The following is a 13,040-nucleotide window of genomic DNA, read 5'->3' as shown; positions in this document are numbered from 1 at the left end:
GCGCCTGCTCAGCACCACCGGACGCTCTGCAAGTCCACACCGGACGGTCCGGTGCTCACCGGACTCGCGCGCAGAGAGGGTGACAAACTCGCGACCTCACCGGACGCTGGGCACCGGACGGTCCGGTGCTCACCGGACTCGTACGCAGAGAGGGATACAAAAGGTCTTCACACCGGACGCTGAGCACCGGACTCACTCCGGTGCGTCCGGTGCACACCTGCACCACAGACACCACACCGGACGCTCTGGACCAGCGTCCGGTGCTGCCAGCACCAGCGTCCGGTGAGTGTTTCTCAGCGAGAAACATTCCCGCGACTTCTCTAAACTTCCCACCGGCGCAATAGAAAATATGCACTTAATTTTCTCAAAAGCGCCGAATCCTAGGAGAGAGAAACCCACACCTCTCTCAATCCTAGGAACACCACCTCCTTTGTAAATGTGCCAACACCACCAAGTGTACACCACCATGTGCAAGTGTGTTAGCATTTTCACAAACATTTTCCCAAAGGAGTTAGCCTCTCAACTTGCCACGCCACTCGATCCTAACACGTATGCAAAGTTAGATCGCTCAAGTGGCACTAGATGACCGATATGCAAACAAGTTTGCCCCTCTTGATAGTACGGCCATCTATCCTAAATCCGGTCATAAACTTCTCTACACACCTATGACCGGTGAAATGGAAAAGCCCTAGGTTATACCTTTGCCTTGCGCTTTCCATTCCATCTCCTCCAATGTTGATGCAACACATGCACCAACCAAGCACCAAATGATATGATCCACTTCATATCATCACGTGACCGTATTGGTTCATCGATCTTGACCTCACTTGCTCTTCACCGTTGCCTCGGTCCATCGGCGCCAAGTCTTGCTCAAGCTTCACCGTCACACGCGGTCCCTCGCTTCAAAGCCTCCGACTTGCCCTTCACTCTTGCAACCGGTCCATCAAGCCAAGCCTCATCTTGATCTTCTCCACCTTGGTCACATGACTCCATGTCATGTCTCATATGCAATGAGCTCCTCCATCATCACATTATCACCTGTGGACTAATCTCCTGTGTATCTCACATAAACACTATTAGTCCACCTAAGTTGTCACTCAATTACCAAAACCAAACAAGGACCTTTCAATCTCCCCCTTTTTGGTAATTGATGACAACTCTACAAAGATATGGAAATTAAGCTTTTTCAAGCTAGCACTTCACACAAGTGTAAATTACTAACTTGTTTTGGATTTTATGCTACTTATCCAACATTTAAGCTCTATGTCAAGATTTGGATAAGCACCATAAAACCCAACTAAGTGCTAAGGTGTATAGAATAAACCTTTGTAGCTCGATACCAAATCGATATCATTTGAAGTATTCAATGTACACCATCCTTAGCACCATGTGTAGCTAGACAACAAAAAAACACTAGAAATCCCGTGAGATCAACATTAAAAGCAAGGGTCTAGTCTTTACTTGAAGAACACAAGTCTAGCTACCAACCTATGCATGCTAGTTATCATATCATCAAGCAAGTTTTATAACTAGCATACACCACACAAGCATGCATATTGAATTTAAAAACTTATGCAATGCAAGCAAGCACATGAGTATGCACATATCAAATGCAAACAATCAATGTTCATGAGCTTGCTCCCCCTACTTGTGTGCTTCTCTTTTGTCCAAGAATTTTGATCCATCATCTTTTCTTTTAATGTTGCTCCCTTGTCCATGTCCATCTTTGATCTCTCCCCCTTTAAATATATCTTTTGTTGTCCAACTTATCCCATGATCATATCTTTGTTCCAACTTCTCCCCCTTTGTCATCAATTTCCATAAAAGGTATGTGATATCAATTAAATCACTTGATACCAATTGTAAAAATGTGAATCTCATTGTGACAAGGGATTGCATTGGGATAGATGGTTGAGGCTTGAATCTTGCACTTTTGATGGACATCACCATGTGTTGGAATGACATTACTTGAATTGCTCTGGAGATACCACATAGGATCTTTGACCTTGATACCATTTGGTGGGGCACTCCCCCTATGTCATAGCATGGATCATTCACTTGTCAATCTTGTTGGTGAGGGAACATTCTTTGCTTGATGATCACTTAAAGTTGAGGATCACTTGTGGAACCACCTTCTTGTATGATAGATACCATATGTATAAATGTAATATCATTTGAAATATCTTGTCCGATACCATATGGGAATCTTCTACCAATTAAGGTCTTCTAATATGGAACCACTTGTTTGCTATCTTGAACATTTGTTATCATCATCATGAGTACCATTTGTTGGATACCAATTGAAGAAACATTTAAGTCTAGATATCCACTTGCATTGTTGTCTTGTTCTTGTACTCTAATCATCATGAGCTTCTAATTGTTGACTTGAACTAAGTTGATTTGCCTAAGCTTCCAAGTCCGGTTTGAACCAATGACAAGCTTTTTCACACCTCACATTAAGGGTTATCTTGTCAATGTTGTACTTGTCACTTGTTAACAATCAAAATAGATCAAGTACTTAGGTTCACTAGCTCATGAACAAACTCATATACATACCACTAGATCAACTAATCATTCAAGCAATAGTGGTAGGTTTATGAATTTAAAAACTTTTCATTTGTCATGCATGATCCTATGAAGCATGTACTATATGCACTAACCGCATACTAGTAAAGGATGAAATGATCATGCACATTACAATGATACCTTTGCTATCATGGAGTAGAGGATAGTCAATAAGATTCCAATTTAGCTCCAAATAGCAATGTGAAGTCCAACTATAAGCTTGGTGAAGACCAATTATAAATGCCAATTGATAGATCAAATCTTCACCCATATGAATGGAGAACCACTTATGATCATGTGCACTATCTTGTTGTGGTTGACTTGCTTCTTCTTTTGACCTTTGCTTGCATGAGAGAACTACTAAGAATACAACTTGAAATAGCATGACTAGCTCTCTTTTGGGTTGTTGCTTGCTTTCTTGATCAATCCTTTTGATTGCTTCAACTAAGCATCTCAAATGTCCTTTAGATCACCACTTCCATGTTAGCCTTCCAAGCACCACACTTGGTTTACCCACTCCTCGGGCGGCACGCCCCTCACATAGGGAGAAGTGACCTCTCTACAAAGAACTATTTTTGATACTCACTTGAATTGCTTTGATTGATTGATTCAAGTGATGGACTTAATATGATGAGTAACCATGAATCCTTCTTTAAGTCCTTTTCTTTCTACTTGTTTAAGTCCTTTTCTTTCTACCAAATGATCTCCAATAGTTACTAGAACATAAACTTCATCTTCATCTTGAGTTTGATCTTGATCTTCAATTTGAGTACCAAATGTGTACACCAAGTACATTTCACAATCAAATTACCTTGTACTCATTACTTGTCATGCTTCTAGATCAATTCAAAACCAAACTTAGGTGCCTCAAATACTTATAATCATGTTTCCAACTTGAGGACCTTTCAATTTAAGTGACTCTAGATCAATCCAATATTTGTCACTTTTCTGGCAGATTCTGTACCTTTCAAAGAACAACTCATATCTCACATTGTACAGATCCAAATACCACGAAATTTGGTGGAGATGTGCTTTACTGAGTCATCTTGCTGCTGTAAAAATTTGATCTCCTTTTGAGTTCTAGATTGCTACCAGATTTCAATTCTTCCACCATTGATACATGCTGAAAACTGCTGCACTATAGCTGATAAGATCCACTCCAAAACTAGAGTATCCCTTATCCAATCTTCATGAAATTTCTACAGAATCTTCTATGATGAGTGTACAGCATGCATACCAAATATCAAGCCATACCAAATAGATTTGATTACTCAAACTCAGACTTGATCACTGCTAGCTCAGTGTTTGAAAATCAGACAGATTTCAAGCAATTGAGCTATGCTTGTTCAAATTGAATCAAACTTGAAATCAACTTGATTGAATACTTTCACAAGACATAAATCCATTCAATCCACTTACTAAGTGTCATCTTATGAACTTATTCAACTCAAATCAATCCAAACTTGATTACTAACCATTTTATCCATTCAATCATCTTATTGCAAGCAACATTGCATATATATCCAATTCAATCAACTTATATGCACCCAAATGAATGTGATTAACAAAGATATACCTTGGTTAGCTTATGATCATCTAATTTGCAAGCTTCAATTTATGTATTTGCAAGCCATCAAATAATCCAATAAATTACCACAACTTGAATATTTGCACTTGTATGTTATAGCACACTTGGACTTCACATCTTGTCATGGCATTGGGTTTGGATGTGCACTAAGCTTCAATACTTGACTCAATCATATGATGAATAATACAAGATCAATTGAATCAAGTCTCCAATGCCGATGGTACCTATAAACAATCATCCACTTTTTGATGGTACCCAAACTAGTTTGGGTCCTCTCAAGTTAGGTGCAACATACTTAGGCATAGCCTTAGTATGAGTAGCGGGATGTTTTGCAATAGCAACCATAGAGGTACCATCACCATCCTTTCTAAGCATATTATGGTTAACAATTGAAATAGGCTTAGAATTATTACCTAGGGGACATAAATGAGCCATGTGTCCCCTTTCCCGGCATAAGTAGCAACTTCTCTTTGATTGTGCCTTTTCTTCCTTGCTCATGTGTTGCTTCTCATTGCCTTGCCTCTTGAAAGTTGCTTGAGCCTTCTTCTCAAGCTTGGTAGGACACTTCGAGGCAAAGTGTCCATCATTCTTGCACTCAAAGCATTTGATGTGGGAGAGGTCTTTTGATGATCTTGATTGTCTACCTCCCCTTCTTATCTTCTTCTTCATCATCCCCATGTCACCACCATCTACATGGTAGATCTTGACTTGAGCTTGGGGCTTCTTTTCTTGCTCAACTTGTGGCTTTTGTTGAGGCTTTGCTTGATGCTTCACCAATTGCTTGGTTGGGCACATTGAGGTGAGATGACCCCAAGTGCGGCACTTGAAGCACTTGACATGCTTTAGCCTCTCTTCTTCTTTTATCTTCTTGAGCTTCTCTTTGTTTGGGCAACCATTAGCAAGATGACCCACTTCATGACACTGATAGCACATGAAATGAGAGATCTTTTCTCTCTCTTGCTTTCTTTTGCCCTTTGCCATCTTCTTCTTGAAGCCAAGGCCACATTTGTCACCATAATTTCTTTGAGTCTTCAATATATGCTCAAAGGTGACTTTTGAGTTGTAGCACCTCTCTAACTTGTTGCTCAAATTCTTCACTTGTTCATTGAGCTTATTGTTCTCCTTCAAAAGGTTAGTCTCACAAGACAAAGAAGTAGAACAAGCATCTATATGTGATGAACATGGCATAGATAATAAATCATTATAAGAGGTGGATACATGCTTCTTTCCTACATCACAAGGGTTAGTAACAATATATGATTGATCATTTGACCCAAGTGATGAGCTCTCACTAGTTTTAATTTCTTTATTGGAAAGCTTCTTAGTGAGAAAAGCATGATCTTTAATCAAGTTGTCATGAGCAACACAAAGTTCCTCATGAACCAATTTTAGCTCCTCATGTGAACAAGTAGTAACATAAAGTAGATGCTTTTGTTGTTCACATGTGGTCTTTAGAAATGAGTTTTCATTTTTCAATTTACTTGTTTTAGCCATCTCATTTCTTAAAGCTTTGGTGAGTCTACATACAAGCTCAAAATTTGGATCATCACAATCAACAATCACACCTCCAATAGATACCTTGCCGTCGCCGTGAGACATGGAGGAATGTGATGAAGTGGATGAGCTTGTAGAAGCATCACTCTCATAGCCATCATCTTCATCTTCACTTGACCATGAGGTGGAGCAATCCTCCACAACCACCTTGTTGTGGTCATGCTCAACATCCTCATGTATCTCCACCTTTGGTTCCTCTTTTTTGAACTTGCCATCATCCCATGTGGAGGAATCACCGAAGGTGTGTTTGATAGACTCCCACATTTCATATGCGGTTCCTTTGGAGTTTATCCTATCAAACAACTCAAAGCTCAAAGATTTCATTAGATAACAATAAGCTTCACAATCAAGTTCAAAGAGAACCTTTTGAGCTTTGGTGAGATTCTTATGGTCCAAGTTGTGTGTGAGACCATTAGTGACAATCCACCAAAATTTAGGTCCCTTTGCACGAAAATGATCAAGCATGTGATTTTTCCAAAGTGCAAAGTTTGTACCATCAAAAATGTGTGTCTCACAATCATCTAGCCCATAAGCCGCCATCCTCTCGGGTCGGTGAAGACCACAAATGAGAGACCTTGCTCTGATACCACTTGTAGGGTAGAGATGGCGGACTAGAGGGGGGGTGAATAGTCCTTTCTAAAACTTATTGCGTCGGCTAACCGAAACAAATGCGGAATTAAAACTATCGGTCTAGCCAAGACTACACCCCTCTATCTAAGTTCTTTAGCACCTTGAAAAGATCCTAAACAAGCAAGCAAGGTGCTACCTTAGCAAGAGCTCACCTAACCAATTCTAGAAGCAAGGTCACACAAACCTATGCAACTAGTACTTTGCAAACCGGGGGAGCTCCTACACAAACTAGTGAGGCAAAGCGCACAAAGCCTAAGCTCACTAGCAAGCTCAATAACAAGGCAACTAATGCCAAATTAGAGAGCGCAACTTACTTAGCTACACAAACTAAGCAATGTGACTAACAAGGTTACACAAACCAAATTAGTCACGCAAGGGAACTACTTCTAGCTACACAAGCAAGAAGGTAACTAGCAAGCTACACAAGCTAACTAATTACAAGAGCAACTACACAAGCACAAGTATATAAATGTAAAAACAAGCTTGTGTTAGGGACTTTGCAAACCAACGGGAAGAACAATGTTGACACGATGATTTTCTCCCGAGGTTCACTTGGTTGCCACCAAGCTACGTCCCCGTTGAGACAAGCTCCAAGGTTGCCGCCGGTCCTCTTGCTAGTGGTGACCCGCAAGTCACACTCTCCCACGTGGAGTGCTTACCACAAGCTCTAGCACTTGACCCTGGCCGGACCACTTGTCGCTCTTCACGTCTCGCTCAACTAGAGTTGCTCTTCGCGATCCCCGCGGGGTGAGCACCGTACCCCTCACAATCTCTTCTCTGGAGCACCGCACAATCTCCTTGCGTGCTTCGACGGAGTCACAAGCCACCAAGCCGTCTAGGAGGTGGCAACCTCCAAGAGTAACAAGCACCACCGGCTTGCAACACGAACACCTAGTGCCACACGATGCAATCTCTCAATGTAACGCACTAGAATCGCTCACTCACACAATCGGATGATCACTATCAAGTATATGTGAGTTAGAGGCTTCACTAGCACTCCCCAAGCATGGACACTAAGTCCCAAGGGTGCTCTGCACCGGCCAAGGCCGGCCAACACTTTTATTTATAGCCCCAAGGGCTAAACTAGCCGTTGCCCTTTCACTGGGCAAAACACGAGGGCACCGGACGCTCACAGGGAGCCACCGGACGCTCCACACCTAGCGTCCGGTGCTCAGCTGACCGCCACGTGTCACTAGCCGTTTGAACTCGACCGTTGCCGCCAACGGCTACTTCGCACGCGCGCCTGCTCAGCACCACCGGACGCTCTGCAAGTCCACACCGGACGGTCCGGTGCTCACCGGACTCGCGCGCAGAGAGGGTGACAAACTCGCGACCTCACCGGACGCTGGGCACCGGACGGTCCGGTGCTCACCGGACTCGTACGCAGAGAGGGATACAAAAGGTCTTCACACCGGACGCTGAGCACCGGACTCACTCCGGTGCGTCCGGTGCACACCTGCACCACAGACACCACACCGGACGCTCTGGACCAGCGTCCGGTGCTGCCAGCACCAGCGTCCGGTGAGTGTTTCTCAGCGAGAAACATTCCCGCGACTTCTCTAAACTTCCCACCGGCGCAATAGAAAATATGCACTTAATTTTCTCAAAAGCGCCGAATCCTAGGAGAGAGAAACCCACACCTCTCTCAATCCTAGGAACACCACCTCCTTTGTAAATGTGCCAACACCACCAAGTGTACACCACCATGTGCAAGTGTGTTAGCATTTTCACAAACATTTTCCCAAAGGAGTTAGCCTCTCAACTTGCCACGCCACTCGATCCTAACACGTATGCAAAGTTAGATCGCTCAAGTGGCACTAGATGACCGATATGCAAACAAGTTTGCCCCTCTTGATAGTACGGCCATCTATCCTAAATCCGGTCATAAACTTCTCTACACACCTATGACCGGTGAAATGGAAAAGCCCTAGGTTATACCTTTGCCTTGCGCTTTCCATTCCATCTCCTCCAATGTTGATGCAACACATGCACCAACCAAGCACCAAATGATATGATCCACTTCATATCATCACGTGACCGTATTGGTTCATCGATCTTGACCTCACTTGCTCTTCACCGTTGCCTCGGTCCATCGGCGCCAAGTCTTGCTCAAGCTTCACCGTCACACGCGGTCCCTCGCTTCAAAGCCTCCGACTTGCCCTTCACTCTTGCAACCGGTCCATCAAGCCAAGCCTCATCTTGATCTTCTCCACCTTGGTCACATGACTCCATGTCATGTCTCATATGCAATGAGCTCCTCCATCATCACATTATCACCTGTGGACTAATCTCCTGTGTATCTCACATAAACACTATTAGTCCACCTAAGTTGTCACTCAATTACCAAAACCAAACAAGGACCTTTCAGCATGTAAGGGCCTAGATGCACAAAGGTAATACAAGAGTTCATGGAGCGATATACCTTTGTTCTAAGCCTCGTAATCTCCACCATGATAATGATTTTCATGAGTTGAATTTGGTGCTTTGATGGGCTTAGCATTTCTTTATGCTAAAAGATTTCATGTGCCCATCTCTTTTCATCATCATCTTTAAGGAGACATCCAAAACTTGTGTTGATTTTGATTGAAAGTCCATTGCTAGCTCTTGATGTCATTATGAGATACCAATTTAAGACATATTTCTTGATATACCAAATTTGAAAAATCGTCCACCAATACCAAATGAAATGTGGTCTTCACAATTTTGACACCAATGAAAGAGTCTTCACAAGTTGATGTCAATTGAAATAGATTCTTGTATGTCATAATATCTCCTAGACAATGCTCGCAAAGACAAGAGATAGCATTAAATTGCACAAGCTATAGTCTCACAACTAGTGACCATTTTGATATGGAAGGCATGTTGATCACTAATTGCAAAACCACATAACATAGACTAAATTCCCCCTTTTGGTAGTGTATACATATATATGTGGAAGGCAAGAACGTATGCACTTTTGGTCAATTAAGTCCAAACAAGGGAATTTAAGCTATATTATGGAGAGTAGCTACTTAAGAGATAAAATACAATCCAAAAATAAATATGAGAGATAACTTTACCCATTTGGATTGAGTTAATATAGCATACCCTGATAAAATCATTCTCACCAAGAGACTACACAAATTCACTAGAAGAAAAGGTTAGTCTCAGAAACACAAGACATAGAACTAGCTCCCTCTTAATATGTGCATCGAGTATTTCAACTACTTGTTAAATGCACTTGAATCGGTTTAAGAGTCAAGAGGAATCCATCCTATATATTAGTCAAGGCATAACAAATTTACAATAATTAAAATTATGCTAAAGGATATACCACCACCAAGGTAGATAGATCACCACACAAATTTTAATTGGTATGACTATCATAAGTGAGACTTCCATGATATTTGGATGACCATTGTTCTCACTTGATAGTTCATGGTGAGTTAAAGCACTTGTGATCTTCCAAAATTCATAATTCTTCTTTGCTTCTTGTCCAATCTTGAGGTGGATTTGGTTGAGAAAACTCACAAGATATAATTTCCATTCAGTCCTCTTATCAATACTTGTAATCTTGTGAATGCTTCCAAAATAGCCCATCTAATTTAACCTCAAACTTGTTTTATTCAAATTTTGATTTTGATTTATATGACCTCTAGCAGCAACATCTCACTTTAGGTGAAGAGTAACCTTCAAACTTGTGATCTATTCAATTAAGCCAAGCACAACCTCTTCTCATAAATTTTCTGTGGATAAGATTCAGCATATAAGAGGGCATTAGTAACACAAGTACTAGTTTCTCATTTAGTAACCCTTTATGTGGAAGGCAAATGGGTTACTAAATAGAGAAACCTCATAACATGGACTAAATCTCCCTTGATGTCTCATGCACACTCTTTGAGTGGAATGGAAGTGTGAATGTCCATGATTGATCAATTAAGTCCAAAGGGTAGATTTAAGCCATATTATGGTGATTGGATAATCATAGATAAATCAATTACAAATTAGCTAGAGAGAATACATCACATGGTTTTGGAATAATGATCTTCATATAACAGCACACTTCATTTGAGAGACACATTCTCATTTAGTGAGACTACATAAATCACTTAGAGAAATGGTTAGTCTCACAACTCTAGTCATAGAGTAAATTCCCTTATGATAAGTGCTCTAAGTATTTGAATTTCTCATATAACACTTTATTCATTTAAGAACTTGGGATTTCACACTATGCCTAGGTCATGGCAATAATAATGTAATCAAATTGAAATATGCCAAGAGATACTCACAACCATTGCAGCATGTAGATGCTTATATGTAACACCCTAAAGTTTGCTTCTTTTGAAATAGAATTTAAATTATCTAATTATACTTTTTTTTGTGCTCATAAAAATATAGGAAAATAATAGTTTTCTTAAATTAAAATTTATCATAAGGTTTAGCAATATTGTTGTGCATACATGCTGGTGCATAAGGTTTGGTGTAATGTTTGATTGTTTCTCCTTTGTGTGTTGATAGTGAGAAAAAAATTTAAAATACGTTTATTAGATCGATCTTTCTTCTTCGGCACATGTTTATATTTTTTTCTACAATCAAATTCCTTGTCTCTCAGCTTAAGAGAATCTTTTCTTTCAAAACTAAGTCACTCCTTTCAGTTTCTCGTCCATCAGGAGATCTCTACAAAAGTTCTTTGGGAATTTTTGTGGCCTTTTCTGTGAGCATAATCAAATTTTTAGGTGCTCCAAATTATCTTACCATGAGCTCCAAATATTTTATTTGGGTTCATTATGTTCTAATCTATCTGTAAGTTTCCATGTTTGGTTAAAGCTTATTTGTACTCTATTTTTGGAACGCTCTTGAGTTATCATGGTCGACTTGTCTCTTGTTGATTTTCCTAGTCGATCTCTTTCTATAGTTTGACTGGGCTTTAACCACACAACATGGATCTGAAGATTAGGAGGCCAAGACCAACTTGATTACGTTCCAAACACGTATCTTGCTAGCCTATATATATAGCAAGCTATAGGATGTATCCTGTTCTTTTATTTTCTAGCAATACCAAAAAAACTCCCGACGTGCCCTATATCCCTATGCAGCCTCTGCTTTTGGATCTCGTCAAACGCAGAAGCACAGCGCCGCAACCGGCAATGCTGTCTAGGGCCTCGCTGCCATTCGCGACGTCACGCCGGGTTGTGTGTGCTGTCGTCCGAACTGCTGTGGAGGAAAATTTTCATCTCATACATGACGGATCTCGCCGAGAAGCCGAGCCTGTCCACCGAAGCCGCCGCCATCACGAACACCTCCTGTTGCTTCACCGTCGTCAAGCCTTGACTATTTCCGATCCTCCATATATCTAGGTAACGAAGTTGCAGGCACTGTTCTTTCTTTTTGGCTCGCTATGTGTGTACCTCACACGTGGTCGCCATCTTCTGCAGGTAGCTGCCGCTGCTAGCCCTAGCTTTGGCTCGTGCGACCGCGTTTGGACGCATCTATCCGCCATTGCTGTTGTTCGTGACCTCCTTGCTAAGCTTGGCATCAAGGAAGCCATCTGCGAACTCGCCGGTTTAAGTTGTTGGCGTGACCCACCTTGCCAAGCTGTATGTCACCATCGCTCACTTCCTGACGACAAGAACCCCATCAGTGAGTTCACAAGATCGACGTCTTCGTGCCCTCCGTGTAATCAATTAGCTTCTCCAACGTCTAGTTAGCTTGATGAGATTATGATGATGTCACCATGACATCAAACAAGTATTATTGCCGTTTTTCTTTAGAAAAGTAAATCCAAAAATACAAAGAAAATACACTTTCTTGTTTAGGTTATATTTTCTTCGCTTTAACTCCGATTTGATCCATTCAAATTGTGTTAGATTCATAATCATGAGTTCTACATGTTAGTAAAATTGTTTACTCAGTTTGAAACTTTTTAATTTCGTGACTTTAATTAATTTTCTTTTCTATATAAAATCTTACAAAATTCATAACTTCTACGTTTTAACTCCCATTTTCGTGATCTTTACGTCTGTGAGATCATAGCGATGCGTAGAATCGTTTTATAAACTTTTCATACTGTTTTTATTTGATTGGTGTACTGTTCTAATTATAGCTTTGTTTGCTTCGTGTATGTTTGTTTCCATTTGTTTGTGTGATCGATGATCGAGTTTAGACGGAAAGCAGTTTTTGGTGATCAAGATCAGAGCTTTGGCATCAAGTAAGACCAACAGGACTAAAAGGATCAGCAAGAGCAAATGGATTAAGGCAAGTATAGCATTTGGGTTTTAATTCTGTGACCATGATTGTGTGACTAGATTAATGTTAAGTAATAAATGATAAAAATGACTTTTTAGCCACTTGATGATTTATCTATAAGTGATAACCGGGACAACATGAGGGCTATAATGGCTCTGGCTTTAGCTCAGTATGAGGATCTTTTTCTAGCTTGTTAGCGGTTACCTTAAATGGCGTAAGAATGGCTACACACGTTGGGTATAGTGTGGCCTCTGTCCGTGTGTATAGGCTGCGGGTTATGTGCCATGGAAGGGGGGCTCTATATCTGCCTGCCGAGTGAATCTAATGGCCCTAACTTGTTAGACGAAACCTTTGAAAGGCTTCATAGTGATCCCTGCCGACCTTCCCTGGAAGTGGGTTAAGAGGCTGATCACCTCGGGCGAAAGGGTAAATCATGACTCATGGGTAAAGATGTACAACCTCTGCAGAGTGTAAAACT

General features: G+C 41.1%; 1 long non-coding RNA gene across 1 annotated transcript; it reads left to right on the top strand.

Annotated features, from left to right (window-relative positions):
* LOC110434337 lies at nt 11,416-12,563 on the top strand. Its single transcript, XR_002451767.1, has 3 exons — nt 11,416-11,673; nt 11,752-11,956; nt 12,480-12,563. It is a non-coding gene; the product is annotated as an uncharacterized LOC110434337 (long non-coding RNA).

Source organism: Sorghum bicolor, chromosome 4 (genome assembly GCF_000003195.3).
Source record: "Sorghum bicolor cultivar BTx623 chromosome 4, Sorghum_bicolor_NCBIv3, whole genome shotgun sequence".
NCBI lineage: Eukaryota > Viridiplantae > Streptophyta > Magnoliopsida > Poales > Poaceae > Sorghum > Sorghum bicolor.
This window is presented reverse-complemented; position numbering and strand designations above follow the sequence as displayed.